Source organism: Dipodomys merriami, unplaced genomic scaffold (genome assembly GCF_024711535.1).
Source record: "Dipodomys merriami isolate MVZ:Mamm:240054 unplaced genomic scaffold, mDipMer1.0.p SCAF_4, whole genome shotgun sequence".
Taxonomy (NCBI): domain Eukaryota; kingdom Metazoa; phylum Chordata; class Mammalia; order Rodentia; family Heteromyidae; genus Dipodomys; species Dipodomys merriami.
Window position 1 is genome coordinate 14,714,229 of NW_027205603.1, and position 12,918 is coordinate 14,727,146.

A 12,918-nucleotide genomic window follows, 5' to 3' on the forward strand; every position below is an offset into this window, starting at 1 on the left:
TGAGCCCATGTGTTACAAGAGATATCATTTATCAATTGCTGTATTGGTGCTCTGTGTCAGTAGCAATTATGAAACCTCCCATATACACTAAGCCATTTAAAGGAAATTACCAACAACTTTCTGAAAAGGGGGCTCTTTTACTCAAGTTTATAAATAAAGAAGAACACGGGGTATTACCACAAAACTGCATGGCTTAATGTGTGAAAATCTTTCAGATATTTCACTTAGCATGATGTCTCTAGTTCTATCCATTTTTCCTGAGATTCCGTTCTTCTCTATGAAGACACAAAAAATCATTGTGTATATATGCTACATTTTCATTGTCTGTTCACCTGCTCGTAAGCTGATTCAGTAACTTGGCTATGGCTAGTTGTACCATGATAATAATGAAGATACCAGCAACGCCAGTGGAGACAGACTCTACTAGATTCTTTGGTGATATACCTTCCAATGGTAGAGCTGGGCTATCAGACGCACTATTTCCAATGTTTTGAAGAGCCTCTATACTAATTTTTATGAGGCCGAGATCATTTGAATGTCTGATAACAGTGAATAAAAGTTATTTTTCCCCACATCCTTTCATGCACACAGGATCACCAGTATTTTATCTGTTTATTTTCTAGCTGGTAGCCATCCTGACTGAAGAATCTCAATGCAGTTTGATTTACATTTTCCTTTCAGCTAAGACTGTTAAATCTTTCCATGCATTTATTGGTCATTTGTATTTTATTTGAAGAGTTCCATTCCAATGCCCATTTATTGACTAAATTATTTGTTCTTTTGTTATTTCATTTGAGTTCTTTTTGTGCTCTATATTATAATCCTCTTTCAGGAAATTATTTGGCAGAGATTTTTTTTTCTCCCATTCTATGGGATGTCTATTTGTGATATTTTTTTCTTTTGCTGTGCAGAGGCCTTCTAATTTGAAGCAATGGCTCTTATCAATACTTGCTCTAATTTCCTGAGCTATTTGGAGTTGGGTTTTTTTTCAGATGATAACTGCCTATGCTTAAATTTTGAATTATTTTAACTGTTTTCTGGCACAAAAACATACATACTTACCAGTGGAGTTGAATATATGATCCAGTAACAATAAGCCCATTAAGTTTCTTCAGTTAACTGAATGTTCACAAAATCTTCAACAAATCATATTGAGAAAAATTTCTTTAACAGGTGGGTCTGAAAAACTGGATACCCACATGTCAAAACTGAAAGAAACCTTCCTTCTATGCTTGTGAAGCCAATGTGTGTCATTTGAACCTTTTCGATTCTTTATGTGAAATAAAATTAATTTCTCTGGACTTTTAGAATGAACTAGTGAAATCATTATCTTTCCCTTAAATCTATAGTGTTCCTATTGTTCACAAATTAGCTTCTGCTCTAACAGTCTCTTCTCAACAAGGGCTTTTATTCTGTAAAGCCACTCCGCCCATTATTTATTTATTATTATTTGAGCTTCTTCATCTCTTCCATCTGCTTGTGAAAACTAATTGGATGGAAGTAACTTATAAAAAGTAGCATTTTGAGAGTGTAAACAGAAAAAGAAAGTGAAGTCAGCAGTGTGATCATTAAAACACAAAGTTCTGGTATATTAATCTTGATATACATGATTGGAAAGGTCAAGATGCTAAGAAATGCTCTCATTACAGAGGGAAAAATCTTCCAAGCGAACTAATCAAGGGTTCGCAAATGATGACAGGGATTGAAACCTTGACACAAATATGTTTTGACAGTAGTCAAGGGATTCAGAATAAGAGTCTATAATTGAATCGCTAATTCTAAGAAAAGGATGTACAACCAGAAATAGTTTTGCATAAGGTGGAACAAATAAGGTGGCCAGTACAAATGAGGCAGATTAAGACAGTGACTGAATTTCAAGATGTCTACATTTGATTCTGATAAAGGAAATGATTGGAATTGATGATACATTAGGATAAATGTTGCTTGTGGCGCATCTTTAAACTTATCCTTTGCAGTCTAGTTGTAGAAGTCTAACCACAGAAGGAAATAACAGGATTGTATTTGTTTATACTGGCATACACACAAATGAAACATTTACAAAGAATACCAGTGTCACATTCTATGAAACATATTTCAAACAAAACAGTGCAACCTGAAAAGTATGGTGTCTACTTGTTCTAAGGCCACCTGTGATTTATTTTAATGTCACAAAATACTTAATTTAAATTAGACATAAAAACTAAACATTTTGAGAAAAGTTCACAGCAATATAGTCACTTAAGGGTTTTAATAAACTCTCAGATTTTCCAACTTAATATTCCTTCTTAACATAACCTTTTTTTGTTATGTTTAGAACTCTTTGAAAACACTACTTTTGTTCAGAGAATTTCAGTCTTTGTAGTTTTGATTAAGTTTATTTTCATTGATATATAGAAAAACAAAATTGCCCATATGAATGGAGTAATATGATGTTTCAATAAAAATATGTATGTTATGTACATTTAAATGCAATCAGACATACATATCTTTTAAAAATCATATCTCTATGTTGAAAGCTCTTCAAGCACTTTCTTCTCACCTTTTAAAATATACTATACATATTTCTTATCTACAGAAATCCTGTTATACAGTGGCCCAAAAGAACATTTTTCCATTCAGAGTAACATTGTAACATTGACCAGATTTTTCTGGTCTTCCTCCTCATGATTCTCTCGGCTTTCAGCCTGCCAAGAGAATGATGGTACCATCACTTACCAATGTATATAAATGAATGTTATCGCATGTACATTAATATTTTCATATGGATGAGCACACATAGCTCCCACGTATTTCCAAATCCTCAGTACTATGAAAAGACATTTTAAAATCAAAACATAAATCCACAAAGCTGAGAACAACAGAAGAATAGAAAGCTTATAAAGCAATTTCTTGTTGAGAACATACTGATCTCTATAGAATATAGAAGAAAAAGCAGTCATGCTCCAATAAAACAAACTTTTCTATATATTCATGTACAGACATGTTTGCATACACTATCTCTGAGAAGTTATGATAATGTAGTATCTTTGATTATTATGAGAGAGATTAGGTAGCTAGTGGTTTCCCATTTTATCTTGTTATTTTTAAATTATTCAACATGTATATGTTTTATTTAAATTTAACAAAATAAAATAAATATACTATAGCAATCATGAAAAGGTGGGTGTCATGCTTGGCTCATGACTGTAATCCTAGTACTGGTAAGATGGAGATTGGAAGGGATAAGATTCAAGGCTAGTCCAAGCAAAAAGTTAGAGTCAGGTTCCAACTCAACAAAAAGTGTTACATCACATGTCTAGAATCACTACTACACAAGGGAAATAGGTAGGAAGATCTGACTTACACTGACCTAAGGGGGGAAAAATCCTACATCCTATCTGAAAAATAATGGAAAGCACAAAATGGATTGGAAGCATTTGTCAAGTGATGAATGCCTTACCTAGCAAGACCAAGGTCCTGAGTTCACACTCAAGTACTGGGTTTGATTGATTGGTGTCCAGCAATTCTTCCTCTATTTTTATTTAAATTTATATATACAAGCCAGACACAGGTGAATCACTCCTGTAATCCTAGCTATTCATGAGACCAAGAAATGAAGATCCTGGTTCAAAGCCATCCAGGAAAGACAATTCTGTGAGACTTTTAACTCCAATTAACCAACAAAAAGCTGAAGTAGAGGTAAGGCTCATGTGGTAGAATTCCAGCATTGTGCACAAAAGCTAAGTAATGATGCCTAGGCCCCTGAGCCCCAGCAAACACACACACACACACACACACACACACACACACACACACACACACACACACACACACACATTATATGTATTTATGGTACTACCATCTTAGAATTAATGATGTGAAGGAACAAACCATCTTATGAGTTAGTTCAATTTCAGCAAATTATGAACATATCATTTCTAGCTACATCTAAGCTAAGATGTAAACCATATGTGATTCTATTAACTTATGTGTATGTTATTTCAACAAAAAGGATTTCCATAGCTCTGCATGTATGTGCTGAGGAGAGCATCATGAATAACCCTCCTTGTAAATGAAAAAAAAATGAATTCTTTCCAATGGGATAAATTTGAATATGTGAAGAAAATAGAGAAGATAAAGAAATGGATTTATTAAACATGACCGTAATTACCCCAGGGGACCAGAACCAAGACCACTTCCCAGTGAGGATTCTGTTGATCTAGTTTGTGATGCTTTCCTATGTATTATTTTTCTGCACTTAGCATTTTCTGTCACAAAGACTAAACTCTCAATGCCAGCAAAATGAGTCAGTAATAAGAGGATTATTCTTGCATAAAATGGATCATTGTCAGCTCCATTGTCAGCACCAATTCAGAAAATTATGTCTTCTTCAAACTGTATAATTAACTCTAAAATGCAATAAACAAATATTTGTAAAAAAATACCTTATTACTTAAAATAAGATCTTTGGTAATTTGTAGCCTTCCAAAGGGATATAGTTTGAATAAGTAGAATATCATACCATACAAGTTCATGGGAATGTGAGAGAGAAAAATATGGCAAGAGTTAGCACAAATGTTATAAGTTCTGTGATGCTACTGTGACTTAGAATTTTGAAAGCATATTGTGTTCAAATTAAAGATCAACTTAATAAAACTTAGACACGCATTTCTATTAGAGAAATATTCAAAGGGAAATTATCCCAGTAGTAGCATACTACTCTTTCAAACAGAGCATAGCTGACATCCTGTTCATGACACTATTAAAACCTACATATTGTGGGAAAAAGAAAAGTGGAAGTTTGGGTTGCAAAATTTATGCTTGCTCCAAATACTATGCTGCTATTTTGGAATGTACAAAGTCCTCCCCATTGCTACCAATGACTGAATAAGACTTTCTAGGATATTGAAAATATTGGCCATGTACTGAACCTCACAGCATTATCTGGACAGCATTTGATTTGACTCCAGCACATTGCCTTTCACCAGGAATACATCCATTCTCCTTGAGTCTCCATCATCATACTGAGCAAGAGGAGATCTTATCATCATGTGTTCTTTCTGCCCTTTTCCTGGAAAATGTTGGACTCATACTTACATAACAGTCAGCAGGACTGATGGTCCTCAAGAAAGAGAAAGGCATGTCTTGTCTCTTTTGACATTGCAAGACCTGACCCATTGCTTTCATTAGGAATCTTAAAAGAAAAGGATCTGAAATGACAGTTGACCCTCTCTCCTTTCTTTCTATATTCAGCTTTTCTAGCAGCATGCAAAAGTCCAATCAGAATGAACTGTGCAACACTTCCTTATATCCTCCTGTATCTTTGTTGAAGACATTTATATGTTAGAGGAATTGATTTTGATGGATATTCTGACTAAATAACTTAAAATTTAATTTGCCCAAATAAAATAGATAAGTTAATAGAAGTGCATCTGTTTTGACTCTTAATGAGATGTAAGTAGAAATGATAGATTCATAATTTGCTGAAGTTGAACTAACTCCTAGTATGGTCTGTCATGTGACATAAGAAAACTCATTGTGCCTGGAACAGAGGATTCAAGATGGTGGTACCATTAAGTGCATATATTTGCCTTTGGGTTGGAGTCCTGAATCTACCAAATGTGGCATACATACTACTATCCAACTCTTTGACAGAAGAAAATGCCAAATTGCTTTATTTATTTCCAGAGCAATACATAAATATAAATAAATAGCTATTTTAGAAAGCAGTTATCAGACATAGCTGAAGAATTCCTCAATTCCTTGCCGACAAAATTCAGAAAACCAGAATTTTCTTCCCTTTGGATTGATTATAAATTAACAAAAATAAACCACAGAAGCCCACATTTTCATGGATGCTTTTTATTTATCTCATTACCAAGAACCTTTTAATTTGCAAAGAGTTTCTTATGGCAAACAAATACCTCTTACCCCCCAACTTCAGAAGATGTAACAGCAGATGAAAGAGAAGTGTAATTGGTTGAATCTCCTTAGGACATCAACATTAGTTGGGGAACAATTATAAAAGTAATTGACTATACTTTCCCCAGCTTCGGGAGGGGGTCATTCGGAAGGCCTTCTTACTCCGAGGTTCGCATTATTAACATTCATCTTCTGCTGTGTTCACATGTGTTAGGCTTTCATCCCTCAAAGGCATTTAGCATTTTCTCTGGGATTCAAAATACAACCAGAGTAGTAACTTGGTTACTGCTGTCTGCAATTTACCCTTCAGAACCAGAATTCTTCAGTAAAACAAAATATATTGTCCCTGCTTTGATATATTCATGCTTTTCTATATCTGAGAATCTGCATCAAACAAAGAAATTTTCTGTCGTGATGATATACAGATACTGTCTGGTGATCAGTAATTGATGAATTCAATGTCTCTAGATTAATGTATCTATTTAATTATATGAACTCAATCACTTACGTTTACAGAAAGAAATTGAAGATATTAGAAAGTTCCTATGCATGTGGTTATTATTATTAAAATATCGTATTATGGTTCACACCAAGAGATATGATGGCTATTTTCACTAGAATCTGTGTTTTATTAATATTTTATCATTTTTCCTATTAAGCACAGATAGCACCTGTATTTTATCATCAAGTCCTCTCAGGCTGTTCCTGCCTGTGAGAGGTTTCAGACATCCCTTGATCTAGTTGACTTTGACAGTTTTGAGAAGGGCCAGTCGGGAATTCTTTGAAACTATCACTCAAATGCAGTCATTCTGGTTGGCATTTTTCCAGTTAGGCTGGGATTAAGACATTTATGAAGAAGACTTCAGAGTTTACCCGATATCCTTTCACATCATGTGAAGAGTAGAAACTATCAGGATGACTTCTTTCTGCTGATAGGAATTATAACCCCTTATCAAAAAAAGTTGTTTTTATCATTTTTTCCCATATACTTATTTTTAAAAAGAAGCAAATATGAGTAGTCCACGGTTTATATAGTGGAGAATTGTATCTCCAACTTCTTAAAGGTGGAATTTACGCACAAGTTATTTGGGACAATTTTTCCTAGAAAATCTACATACTTCCACTTACTGTTCAATCATTTCAACCAGGCTTCTTGGGTATTCATGCTATGTATTCTAATTTTTGTTGCTATCTCCTATTGAAATTCTCTCATTGTTTAAGACTAAGAGAAGGCGTTGGGGAAGTGCAGCCCGCAAAGACTAAAGCCCAGAAGAAGTGTTCACAGACAGAAGTCTCCACAGGCTACCTAGTGGTGTGGTTCCAGAGAACCAATGGTGATGATCAGAGGCACTTCGGAACAAAACAGAGAGATAGTCATATTACATTTCTAAGTAGAAGCACAGAAATGGCTTGTCCCCCAAGCATTTCCCGGACAGAGTCCAGGAATTACCCACAACCTGATCACACACCTTTGGTGAAACACCCCTCAGCCGTGTGGATTACTGTGACTCGCTCTTGCCAGTTTTCTCCTTTACTGGAGCTAAGCATCACCTAAAGGTAGCTACTATGTGTCACCTGGCTGCCCAGATTCTTTTCAGTGTATCTTCCTTCAGAGAGCTGAGACTATGCTTCTTCTGAACCTAGAACATTCCATTGCAAGGAAATGGATGGAACTAGAACAAATCATGTGGCATTAGATAAGCCAGGTTCAGAGAGAAAAATGATGCATGATCTTCCTGATATTCAGAAATTAGATCTAAAATGCACTGATATATAATAAATTGTGCAGGGTTCTAAATATACACAGTGACACCATGGAGGACACACTTAAGGGAGAAATACAAACATGCAATGCCTACATGCCTCCTCATATTTACATAAAATAATATATATTATTCCATGTAATATTTTATGTATATTATGTGCTATTTTATGGATTATGTATATTATATATATAAGTAAACTCCAAGATATGGAAACAAGACCTCTCTTCACTTTTTTGCCTTAAAATTTTTATATTGTTATTTTTTGATGATTCTGTCTTCTTTACCTTATATATGTTGTATTCAAATGTATATCTTCTGAAGGGTTGGGGAAGGATACAAAATTCAAAGGAAACAGGGTGAAAATGCAGCAGTGCAGTTCACTGGAGATTAGCGAAAGTAAACTATACAACTCATGGGTAGAGATGGGAGGGAGAGACTGGATGAGAATGAGAAAACAGAAGATACTGCATGAAAGGAAATGAATGCATTACCTGACTCCTGTCATTGTAATCCCTCTCTACATCACCTTTGTCATACCATAAAGTAAATCAATTTCCAAAAGAAAGAAAATTCCATTTATACAGTCAAACACTGATCTATCTGAATGGTGGCTTTTAGATTCTATTAATTTTCATCTCCTAGAGGCAGAACATTAGGGATTTCCACTCCGCCCTGTAGACTTATTACCAGAAACAAACATCTGTTGGTTTTATTCTACCAAACATCTACCAGTTATATTGGTTTAATTTTATTAGTCAGCTTTAATATTATCACATTTCTTCCAACCACTTTAGTTCTTTTACATATTTTTCTTATATTAAATGTGGCTTTAAAATATATTCCAATAATTCAGCTTATTTGAATTGTCCAGGGGTGTATTTCTTTCAGCTGAACTGTTTCAGCACAGTGTCAGCTGATGAAATCTTACTTTCCCAGGGAGAATAAGAATTGACTTCTGTGATGTATTCCTTGGGGCATCATGGACCCGGATTCAATCCCTACCTCTCAACTCTGGTTTTGTACAACAGAAATATCAGTAAGAAATTGACTCCAAACCCCACATAAAGCAGTTTCTTCTCTGTTTATAAATTCTTGAGGTACAACTTTTTGTTTTGTAACATACAGAGCCTAGAGACATTTCCTTCTATTGGGTTAGAATAAGTTATGCTTGTCTTTTTTCCTGGGGTGATTTTCTTTTATGATCCCAGTTGGAGTGCAGTTCTCACTTTCATCCCCAAAGTTACATCTTTTCAGGGTCTTGTCCTGTGTGTCTTTTTTTTTTTGAATAGTAAAAGGCAGACCTCTAAGTCATTCAGGGCAGCAAATGCCTGCCAGGTAGTTCCAGCTTTAGGGAAAATCAGATTCTATCTCTGTTTTCTGTTAAGTTTTTGCCATTGGGGATTGCTCTGTTTACCAAGTTGACTTTTGTATCTGAAAGACTTTTGTTATATTTTCTCTGACATCTCTAGGTATTTTATAGTATGAGAACTTTTAGAGTATTTTCTCCACTGCATTGTTTTTGGACACAATTGATTTTATTTTTAAATTAATAACATGAATTATTGTGCACCAATTCTTTTGACAGACAAGAAAGAAGGAGACACAAAGAACTGCTCCAGTTTCTGCATTAATTAGTTTTCAAACCCAAATTCAAGTCTTTGGAAAACAGCTGCAAGTTTTATCTCCATTAGACAAATTATGTATGTGTAATATGCCTTTCCGAGACAACAGAAGGCCTGCATAGATGCTCTGAGGGCTGTCAACTTGTTTCAGAGAGGACCCAAACTTGGGAGTGCTTGCATGAACTCAGGGATTTTGCTTTCTTAAAGGATCTTCCCAAAAATCATGTAGGAATTTTAAGCAAGAAGAGCATTAAGTAACTAGTAGAGAAACCTGGTAGAGAATGGATTCAACTGAACATCTCCAGTGGAGAAAGTTTCCATTATTATGTATCTCCTGATGGAATGGAGTGAGAAGAGTCCAGTAGGCCGAACAGTTCTACCAGCAATTTAGGCCCCCACCCAACACAATTGTATAGCAAAGCCAGACAAAGTCAAATGCAGCAATGCCTTATAAATTAATACATCTCTTGAAATACATCATATTCCAGACAGAAAGATAAATAAAAATGAAGAAGATTCAGGACAATGCTGACCTTGGAATGGACTCTGAATTGAGATTTTTTTGTTGTTCTTAGAAAGTATGATTTGGCACAAAGGGTAACATTTGAATAGGAACTATGGCTCATATAGTAATAGCATATCAGTGTCAAATATCAAATACTTTGACAAATTTAGGTAAAAATTAGAATATCTTCATTTTATTACTAGTAGGAAAGAGAAAAATTCCCAACACAATGTTAGATAATTTAAACAAAAGTCATATACATATAATTGTAAATATGTGTATGTATAGTCATATATATATAATTTATAGTGAGAATGAGAAAGGGACAGAAAGAGAGAAAGAGGAGGGAGGAAGGAAAGGGAAGAGAGAGTGATTAAAGATGGAGAGGCAAGCAAGTGAAGGGAAATATAAAAATTGGTAAACTTGGATAAAATATATGCTCTAGTTCATTTTAGTATTCTCATAGCTTTATCCTAAGTTGAAAACTATTAAAAACTGTAAATAAAATCACTAACAGATAATAAGAAACAAAAGCACAACCCACTGATCAAATAGCCAAAGTGTCAACACCTGAGCCTTTGCCTCTCAAAATGTCCCCTTTCCCAATTTGCACAAAGGCTTTCCCAGTCTGAGGATTCCTCCATGTTCTGCTCCAAAGCTTGTGGAATTAATCCATTCATTAAATAAATGATTGTGTGCCCCTGTTCCATGCTAGGCCATTTCCTAAGCTTGTGGGCACAGAACAGTGAATAGAATCGACAATGCTTTTGCTTGTATGAGAGTTTACATTTCAGCAGAGGGTGACAGAAATCAGTCAAATAAAGGAATATTTACAGAGTTCCTGATACTAACAATTTCTAGGAAGGAAAATGCACAATGGCAAGCAGACATTGAGTCAGTGTGACAAATGCACATTTTTTAAACTTGGTATTTTTGTTTTTGTGTTTGCTTTGAGTGGATAAGAAAATTTCTCTGACAAAATGGCGGCAGCAGTGGAGGCAATGAAAAAAAAAATCCTCAGGAATTATAAGACAAGAGCATTTCAGGAAGAGCAAAGACTCAGAGATGAAGTCTACTTACCTATGACGAGGAAAAGAAAAGAGCAGGGAAAGGAGAGATGGGGAAGGGAGGAATGGAAGTAACTGTGGGACTGGTGGGAGGTTATTTCCCCCAGCTAAAACAAGGAGGACATATGATTCTAAGATTTCAGCCTTGGCTGTGTTGGAATCCCTTGGGAGAATTTTAAAAACATACCACTTTCTAATCACATGACTAAAGACTGTGATTTAAGGTACCTGTGCTTCTTAACTAGCATCAAAATTCTTATAGAACCCACCCATTCCTGACTAATTCCAGTGGCTAGTTGAGTATGGAAATGATGGCAGATGGTCTTTAGGCCATGGTATTTCGCATATTTTTTCCCCTAAGTATGACAGGAGGAATCCTTTTCAGGATTTAAGAATTTGCTAGAATATTTTAACTTGCTTTCAAAAAGGATCCTGGGAAATAGATTGGGGAAAAATCAGATGGCAAAGGAGCAGAGATTCTCTCCTGCCAGGGATGGCTGTTGGTTGGGTGAGGTTTGTGAGGTGGAGGTAGGGAGCAGTGGGCAGACCCCAGTCCTCTTTGTACCACAGACTCAGGCAGCTATGGGCTGAAGGTTCACATCCTCCAAAAGCTGAGTGTTGAAACCTAATCTCCAGACCATATGTAAAAGTGGAGCATTGGGATGCTCTTAGGATGAGATTTAGATTGTGAGGGTGGATCATTCATGAGTGGAATTGGTGCCCTTTTAAGAAAAGGCCCAGAGAGTTCTCTTACCCCTTGCAGATCACTGTGAGGAGGTGCCATCTAAAAAGCCAGGAAATGGGCCCTTATTAGACATCAAATCTGTGGATTTAAAGGGTTGAGAACTGTGAGGAAGAAAATCCTTTTACAAGAAGTGCACATGGATACTCTGATTCGTAAATACTTAAAACCAGTGGTGTGAGGAAAGAGACTCAAAATCTGATGTTTCTCTGAAAAAAATCCACAAAAAATATATTTCTCATTTTCTGACATTGAGAACAAAGGGAAAAAATGTCATTAGGTGAAATCAGAAATTGTGCTTTTACATATTAATTTGGAATGGTCCCACTCAAAAGTTGACTGTCCAGTCAAGAATGAAGCAAACTGAACTCATTAGTCTAGAAAACTAATGTTTACACATGATTCCTTCAAACACATAAGAACGTTCATATTGATTTTTACCTCTTTCAAAATTGCATTTTTACCTATACAAGTAAAGAACTTTATGGAATAATATCTCTTTTTGAATCTTTCATTGTTTTGAGTGGTGTGTTGATACATCATAAACATTCACTTCTGTATGAAAATGTATTCCAGTACTATACTCATCAAACAGCCACACAAGAACAGAAAATAAGTCAGTCACAGAACTACTTGGGAATTGAAACAGATGAGAGCTGTATTATGGAGAAACTGAGGACTGACTCATATAATTATTTTTTCTACATAGAAGAGGCATCACTATTGTTTCTAGAAGTTAGGTGTGAAAGCTTGCTGGCCTCTGGTATTCCTCCAGGGTCTAGGCCTCGTATCAAATTCTAACTTCATCTATGTTTACCATTGGAAGACCACTCAGTGGACAGGCCCTCCTATCAGAGCAGGTCTGTTGTTATCTCTGGCCAGTGTGAAGTTGAGACAATCCGTAAGGGAATCACACACTTGATACTATTTATAGTGAGTGCCCTCTGAATCAATGACAAACTTCAGCAGTCAACAAACAAACTCTTGATAAAATAAAATAAATCAGACAAACCCCTAAGTAAATTAAACTTTGAAATGTTTGTGGTGGTTTGCCTTTTTTTGTTTCAGAAGCAGAGTACAAATTAAAGTTTTAAAACCAAGAACTGAAAAAAAACATGTATTCTAAGAGAGGACAGGTGTGACTCTATCCTACTGTCAGAAATGAAGCTTCAGGTATTCGCAGGCCTCCTCAGAAAGCAGAATCTCTTAAATTCAACAGAACTCATGACATTTCCTCTAACACTGGTGTATTGGCATGTTTAATGTCACCTCATAAACTAGGAAGACATTAATTACTGGAGAATATAAGTAAATA